General features: G+C 33.0%; 1 pseudogene; it reads right to left on the reverse strand.

The window, feature by feature from the left end:
* Positions 1-531: 531 nt before the first annotated feature.
* Positions 532-6,746, reverse strand: LOC134272055 (uncharacterized; annotated as a pseudogene).
* Positions 6,747-8,424: the final 1,678 nt, after the last annotated feature.

Consider the following 8,424-nt stretch of genomic DNA (forward strand, 5'->3'; position numbering starts at 1 on the left):
ATTAAGCGAAAATGCACTATTTCTTTGAAAATCTTTTCCCTTGCTCCTTTCCCGTACGAAAAAATTCAGACGGAGAACAGGCGGAAAATAGAGGAATCCGTCAAAATAAAGCTTTATAAAGCATTATAATGCTTGGGTGGAATACAAGCGAAATTCAGGCGGATTTTAATAATTTCAGGGGAATAATAGGCGAAAAATGCAAATTAGTCCGCCTAGTTCCGCCTTTGAATTCCGCAAAAATTCCTGCTAACGCATTGGGGGAAATTTAGACAATTTAGGGGACTTTAGAAAATTTCTAAAATTGTTTAAAGATTCCGCCTAAAAATCTGTACAAAAATAACAATATAAAATATAACATTAGAAATTATTTATTAACTTTTTTATACTTTAGCTACATTTGACTTCAAAAGTTTAGTTAATACTATCTATTTTCAACTCTAAATGGCATTTAGATATTTCAAGAAATCTTTTACTTGTAGTCCTAATGTTTAGCATTAAATAAGAGCTCAATTTCATGTGTACTTAATGCCTCTATTTATCCTCAGGTTTTTTTCCTTTGTTCTTTATTTTTTTTCTCGCATACACACCTGCTCTGTCACTGCATCATTAACGCTTTTTTGGAAAATGATCCATTGTTCTACTGCACCAGATGGATACATATTCTAAAAAAAAAAATCATCTAAATTTTATTTTTCAAAATTTGAAGTTATGTAATTTTTAGATATTTTTAGGTACATGCAGAATTACTACTTGTGAAATGCCTTGATTTTATCATTGCAATTTTTAACATCACTGAAGATAAAATGATTAATAAGGAAGTTAAGAGAAATAATGTTATTCATGTCTGTCCCTTTTTAAAGACGTCCATTTTGGAATTTCCAAAACGGGTCTTTCCCCCCTTTTTTGGATTTGAGCCCTTTGACCCCTGCTGGATGCCAATTCCTCCCAGGAGAATATGGCCTATAGAAGTTTGGCCGTCAAAGTAAACGCCATATTTGTAGGATGGGCCTTTTTGGCAGCATCTTTGGCCTTTTCTCAAGGACTCCCTTCTCACTTTCAAGTTCTGATGAGCAAGGAGTTTTGTCATCTGCAATCAATCAATTGAAAGTAAATTGCTTATTTCTTAAATACTAATTACTGCTAACGTGAAAAAAATCAAACTCAGAAAATTGGAACCATTTTAAATTTGACATTATTTAAATGGTGTATAAAAGAGAGAAAGTTTTACTCACATGGCTATCAGAATCCTCTGTTGATGAGGCATGCTTTCTGGGAGATCTCCTTGGAGTAGCTGGCAGGGTATTGGAGTAGCTGATAGGGTACGGAGTAGCTGGCAGGGTATTTTGTTGTGAAATATTGGAGATGTGGTGCTTTGAGCCACATCAAGGTCATGTTCTGTACTGGCTGTGTGACTGTGTTTTGAAGTGTATTTGTGTTCTGTACTGACTAGTATCATTTTCAAATGGAATTGTATTTGTCATATACAGTGGGTCTATGTTTGTGCTCTGTAAAGACTGTGTTTGTGTGTTCTGTGGTAGAGTAATGTGGGTTGCCATAAAGCTCTGAGGAGTTGAGTTGACATTGTTATCCTGTAAGGTTGTGAAATGTTGAAACTGTGTGTTGTCTGCTGTACTTTGCTTTGTTGGTGTTTTGAGTGTGGGTAAGTCAAGTGTTGTCTGTGGTGTTTGTTCTGATATGCAGGTGTCCTGTGTGGACCATGGTGGTGGCTGTGTGTAGTTTGTGTATGGAGTCCATGTTTGTGTGATCATTGGAGGCATCCTGATCTCCTGGTCCAAAGTTACATATGATCTGTCTGCCATCTGAACAAATAATGAAAACAGAATGTAGAGATAGTTATGAATATATGTATGTAGACGTTCCAGATAGCAAGATGTTTATATAATGTCTGACCACTGAATACTTTACCTGGGAGTTCACACAACTTTCAGACTGTCCAGACTTGAATTGTTTTACAACAGCCTGCATGTAGTCCTGCACACTAGGTTTAAGCATCAGTTCAAAGAGTTGAACTACTTCTACTGGTAGTGGAACTGCTGTAGACAAAAAAAAAATCAAGTAATATACTATAAATTATCAAGAGTAAATAACATTGTCATATATGTAAAAACATGCATAGGAATTTACCAGGTGTATTAGATTTCTCTAAGGGCCTGTCCTCTTGAATAGTTAAGTCCAACTGGCTACTGGTATTTGTTAAGTCTGGGTGACCAAAAAAAGTGGATGTCAGAGGTGTATCTTCATTTCCAGCAGGTGAGGAAGCCCTCTCTGGGAGATCTCCAAATTGACTGCACAAAGAAGATGCTAATATTTCTTTTGCAGCTAATAATTCGACATTACTTTCTGCCTTTTTCACTTGTTTTTCTTTTTCTTTTGGATTCAGAGCTTTCCCCTTCGTATCTTCTTTTCCTGATTTATTTCCTTTGCTGTCTTTGCTTTTCTCCCTTTTCCCGTTTTTTATTTTTTATGATCCATTTTCTTCCCTTTTTCATTTTCTTTTTGATTTTTTTTCTTTTTCTTTGGACTCAGTTCCAGATCCTGTTCCTTGCTCTCTTTAGCTCTTTCTGTTGCTGTTCTCTCGCTTTCCATTTTTTTCCTGATGTTCAGCTTTATTCACACGAATCTTAAAATAATTAATCAGGGCCTCCACTCTCTCTTCGTTGGTATTATAATGCTTCCCTCGAAGATTTTCTTTTCTCCTTAATGGCCTCTTCATTGAGAAGTTCTTCAGTTTCTAAAAATCAAATGTATATATTTCTTAAGGGGGATGTACAAGCCAATTGGATCTAGTCTAGTGTGAAATAAGAAATGCCAAGAATTCGCTTAATACTCGTCTAAACTAGCCCAAACTTACTCAAAGTGTTAATGCACTAGTAACCTACTGTTAGAGACCAAAATTAGTAAATAATTAAGTTTTTTTGGTTTTAATTAGGAGTTAATTATTCATGGTAGAACTGCGCAGCTACAGCATTCACGAGATGAAAAATGCATTGAAAATGGTGTTAGTTTAATTCATTGATAATATGGCTACAACCATTTGTTTCACTATTTTTTGTCATTATCTAGAATTCTTGAAAATTTGATTTTTCATATGTGTGTCTTCCTGGGCCATGTGTTTATTTCGTCCGCCATTCCTCTGTCACACAGAGTTGAATAACATTGATTTTAGAATAAATGCGACCATAATAACATCAAGACAAGAAATTACTAAGTAATAATCATTAGGTAATATTACTTACTACTTTTATTTGTTGCATCGCTTCGTCTGATTAATTAAAAAACGCGAATTTAACCCCATCCAGCAAATCGGGAAAAACTGTTCTGTTCATAGCCATTTTCCAGTTAATATTAATACACTGAGCACGTGGTTGACATGTGCATATATCTGCTGTAGATAGATGCGTTTATTTCCATGATTATATTTAATTTTTCGTGGAACAAGTCTTGATAATTTGTTGGTTTTTTTAAAAACTCAAGAAAAAAGCTTAAAAATTGCCCTGAACATATGTGTTTACGTCGGGTCTTTTTTTTGTGGCGGTAGAAGTTTTTTTTGAAATGGGGCACTGCAAGGAGGATGCTTAGCATTTAATTTGAAAATGTTAAACAATATGCGGTGCATGAAAAACAAATTGCAATTACATGTCTTACATTCGAAAAGTTGGTGCACATGTCTATTTTGTTTAGCAGTTAGATAGAAAAAAAATAGGAAGTTAAAGGATTTACTTCAGGCACCTCCATAAATAGCTTGATTGTTTGCAATGACCAACACATCGTATGGATAATTTTTGGACATAAAAACCATCATGTCTCATTATGTTGACTACGTTGTAAGCTCTCGCTCATTGAACATACGAAGCTTGATAAAATATATTGAGTTGTTTTTTTTTAAATTTAGAAGCAATCACAATGTTTGCAAACAAAGATCCATTGCAATTTTATGTCTATATCCAAAAAAATAAAAAACCCCCCCCCCCCCCCTTCCGAAAATCCTATTTGTTCTTTTTTCAAAATAGTCCCAAAGATTAAAAAATTTTGCATTACTAAGTATGTGAGGGAAACATGTACCAGCCTTATAAGACCATTTGTTGTAAAAATTTTTGGTTGCCCTCTCTCCCGATCTACTGCCTAAAAATGGCCCGACTCAATTTTATTTTACTTCCAATTACAGAATTTTTTTTTCTTCCGTCAACAAATATGTTTAAATTTTAAGGTTTTTTTTTCTCCCCATAAATACGGACCCAATAAAATTTCCCTGAGTTGGGAGGTCCACCAAACTTCATTATAAAGATGGATAAAATATTTAATTATGTTGTTTTTTTTTTCTTTACTCTTTAAAATTGAGATAAGAAGTATTAATATGCTTGCAAAATGGGCAAATAAAAAAAAAAACTATTCTTTAAAATCCCCTAACCCACTCTGAATGATTTTATTCCTTTTTAAATGTTGCTCCGCTGTAATGAAAATTGTAAATGTTTATTTGACGGAGTATATAAAGGGGGGGGTGATCAAAAGTAAACGATATTTAGGTATTTGATAGTTATATTATTGTTGAAATATTCAAGTGTAAATTGGAGATTTTTGATAGCAATGCTTAATTAAAAAAAAACCCCCTTTTTCAAACTTGCTTTCACCGGGCAACATAACAAGTATCATATTCAACCATCTGCCTTCCCTTCACTAAAACGGTCTTAATCATTGATTGAATTATTAGGAAAGTCATTTTCTTAAAAACTATGAACAAATTCTTATACGTTACTTCAAAGGCAGTTTTAAGATATACCATAATTATTTTAGTGTTTGTTGAATGAGTTCCACTGAGACAACCATTTTTCGTCAAAAATGCCATCATAATGACTTCATTTTCACATTGTGAGTTAAACTTTATTCAGCATATGCTATTTATAGAACCTGAGTGTGCACCAAATTTGTTTCGAATCAAAATTGTGGTTTTGTAGATATAGAAAAGTTCGAGAACTTTTTGATCACCCCCTACTAGTAGATACTAACACAAGGTTTTTCATATCGATTTTATGTGTTTAATTTCTTTGTGCTTCATTAGTGATAATTAAACTTTTGATAAGATATTATAAGTTATCTGTGGCAAACTAAACAAACTCTTAATATTAACTTTGATGGTGCTCATTTTTCCTTACCTGGAATCAAAAAGTTTATTTCAATACGTACACTATTTAACAACTGTTCATAATAATACTAAATAAATTACTTCAAGCCACACTATAACACAATTCCTCTTTTATAAGTGTTCATATTACTTGAAATATTTTGCAATTGTAATTCTCTTCTACATTTAAAGATTGTTATGTCCCTCCATATTAAGAAGATATCTGGAAAACAAAATTCTGTGCTAAAAATAGACCACGTGCTGCTATCAATGAACTACTTTCAGGGTTCTTTACACTCTTTTTGAAGACAACGATACCTTGTTTTGAACTTAAAATTATCATTTAAAAGTGCAAAATTTAGACATTTTCTCAACAAATGGTTGTAGAAAGAACTTTAATGCACACTTTGCGTATTTTTTTGGATTTTTTAAGGCTCTGCTGAATTCTGTAGCTGCGCAGTTCTAAGGAGCATATCAAAAGCATTTTTCTGCAAAAGTATAGATTATATATGCACAACATGCATTCAGTTATGCATATTTATTGTATCTTTATCATAAGGGTTTAACATTTGATCAAAATATAATGTACTTTAGCCATTTGAAGAAATGTTTACATTTTGTTCTCACTGCACTAAAGGTGGCCGCACATCCCCCTTAAGTGGTGAGCATCCCTTTTTTCCTTTTGAAATTAAAGTACACTTAATATATTTGAGTTTTTTGTTGCATTTAAATGAATATAATTTATTAATGCCATGGCCGCGGTAATATAGATTATTAAAACACGTACACCCTAATGATGTTTTACAGTTTGAACACATTGATAGAAAAAAGACTCTCAAAATTTCATACATATATTATTTACTTTATATAGAGAGAGGTCTTGTTTATTATCATAATTTTATTCAATTTTTAAATTTGATCTCTTTTACGTTTCAATCAATGTCCCCATTTTTTACACACTTCGACTTTGCCATTTACATTGCAATGTTTACAATCACTACGATTTAATTTACCTCTTAACATAAAAGAGCTCCCTCAAGGGACATAACAAAGTGCGTGGTTTTTCATTGGTTGATCGCGTCTTCCGAGTTGAAAGCGATAATATCCGATTCTCCCGATTTGAAATTAGGGGGGGGATTAATCCCATTGTCAAGTTTTTTTTATCATCAAGGATCAGCGGAGAAAGCACAACATAATTAGACAAAGAAATTAACAATAAATATTACTGTACATATCGTATGATATATACCAATGACTGAAAAGTGAAAACAATTTTCCCGCGCGCCTTTGATGAATATACAGTAGCAAGTGCATTTTCATTCCATAAATGATTATCTGGTTTTCACGATTATGGAGAAATATAAAATAACGAGATCAGTAACAGTATACGTAATTTCCGAAACACTTAAAAAAACGAGTTAAAGCTGCATTAGATTCTTACCATGCACTTTGACAATGCATCCAGAGAACATGCCAATTTTTTCCCCCGTTCATCTTCACTTTCTCGCCTTTCCCTTTAAAAGGGAAATTTATCATCTCAAGCTTTTTTTATTTCGTAACACACTTAAACCATGTCCTCGTAAAAAAAAATGCAAGCGAACATCATTCTGTTGGTCAGTAAAATCGTTTGGGTTTTAAAACGTTCTGCACGGCGCAATGCAGATTTAAACAAAGAAGAAGTGGGGGGATGCAAACCATAGGGGGGCATCACTATCAGGTTTGTTAAGGGATGATTCAAGCTGACCGGCGGGGCCCCCGAGGGTTGTAACAAAATACCCCCTGGCATAAGCTGATAATCCCGCTGATTAAAGCACATTCCCAAAAAAAATTTTAAATGGGAAATGTTATAAAAAAATAGATATGAAAATTATTATTTTGAACAAAGTCAAGGCCTAATGCAGTAACAATTTCATAAAAGAAAATTGTTATAGTGTATACATATTTTCCCCTTGGTTACCTAAATCCTTGCAGCAGTGCCATCTACTCTGGATAGTATTTCAAGTTATGTTCAAAATGCATACAACCAAACTGCCAATCGCTTGATCGAATATTTTTTTTGCTAAATCAATTTCAAAATGGACAGAGAAAATGGGCAAAAGCGTAAAGGAACTGGAAGACGGGGTCCCTACAAGAGATTTTATTTAGAGGATAACCCTTTAAATTTTGAGGGGAATGAAGATATGACAATGTCCGTGTCAGGTGCCATGAGTGCAGACATGATGCACCTCGACAGGAGAATTACCAAGCATGCCAAGTGATGAAAACGAATTATCTGAAAAGGTACTAGTATTTTATAACGCTAGTATAATCGATTTTTAAAATAATATTTAACCCTGCAACTTTTACCGAGATTTATGTTTTATATAATATATGTATAGTGCACATGGTTTACAAACGATTATTCATTTGAAAAAAAAAAATAAAAATGTCGAATCTAATTCAATTAAGATCTTTTGCGCTTAGTAGTTAATGTATTTTGTTTTGTTGCTTTTACAACAAAAATATAAAAGGATCTTTTTTTAATAAGACTGAAAAACGTTCAGTTAACTTTCTAATAGCCCCACTGCATTTATGTTCGCTTTAATAAGAAAAAAATGTAAACATCCGGATTCTCGATTTGAGGGGATTTCTGAATGTTACGCCGTTTACAAGCCTTTTCAAAAAGTTCATTTCGTGATTTACATAAAAGTTATAACCATTTAACACTTTTAAAACAGAAAATATTTTATTGATATTGAACTGGCGAAAAAAGATTGATATTCATGTTAACTCGAATTTTCTCCTCACGTTAGGACACGTTTTTTTTTAAAAGTAATTCATTAAAGAAGTGACAAATATAACATAATTCAGAAAAATTTGTATATTATATATTATTTTAGAAATGAACTCAAAAAGCAACAATTGATTATTTTATTTTGAACAATTGCAGATAATAAATTCAAACCCAGATGAGTTAACTTACAAGAACCTGTTAACAATTGGTATTGAATGCGGGTGGTTTCGCTGATTCCGTGTTGCGCCAGTGGGGCGCTCCGATTACTTGTTCCGCCGGGTGGTTTCGCCCCACGTGGATTTGCGCCGCTGAATTACTGAAGATACCGCTTATCGGGTAGTCGTTTGATTATCGTTTGATCATTAATGACGAGCAGATTAATTATAAATAATATGACAGAAAAAAATTATTTTTAAAGAAAAAAATATTATATTTCAAAAAATAAATATTTATTTCAACAGAAATAAATATTATATTTCAACAGAAATAAATAGTATATTTCAACAGAAAT

Source organism: Saccostrea cucullata, unplaced genomic scaffold (genome assembly GCF_032062105.1).
Source record: "Saccostrea cucullata isolate Sc308-1 unplaced genomic scaffold, CSIRO_AGI_Scuc_v1 ctg14676, whole genome shotgun sequence".
NCBI classification, from domain to species: domain Eukaryota; kingdom Metazoa; phylum Mollusca; class Bivalvia; order Ostreida; family Ostreidae; genus Saccostrea; species Saccostrea cuccullata.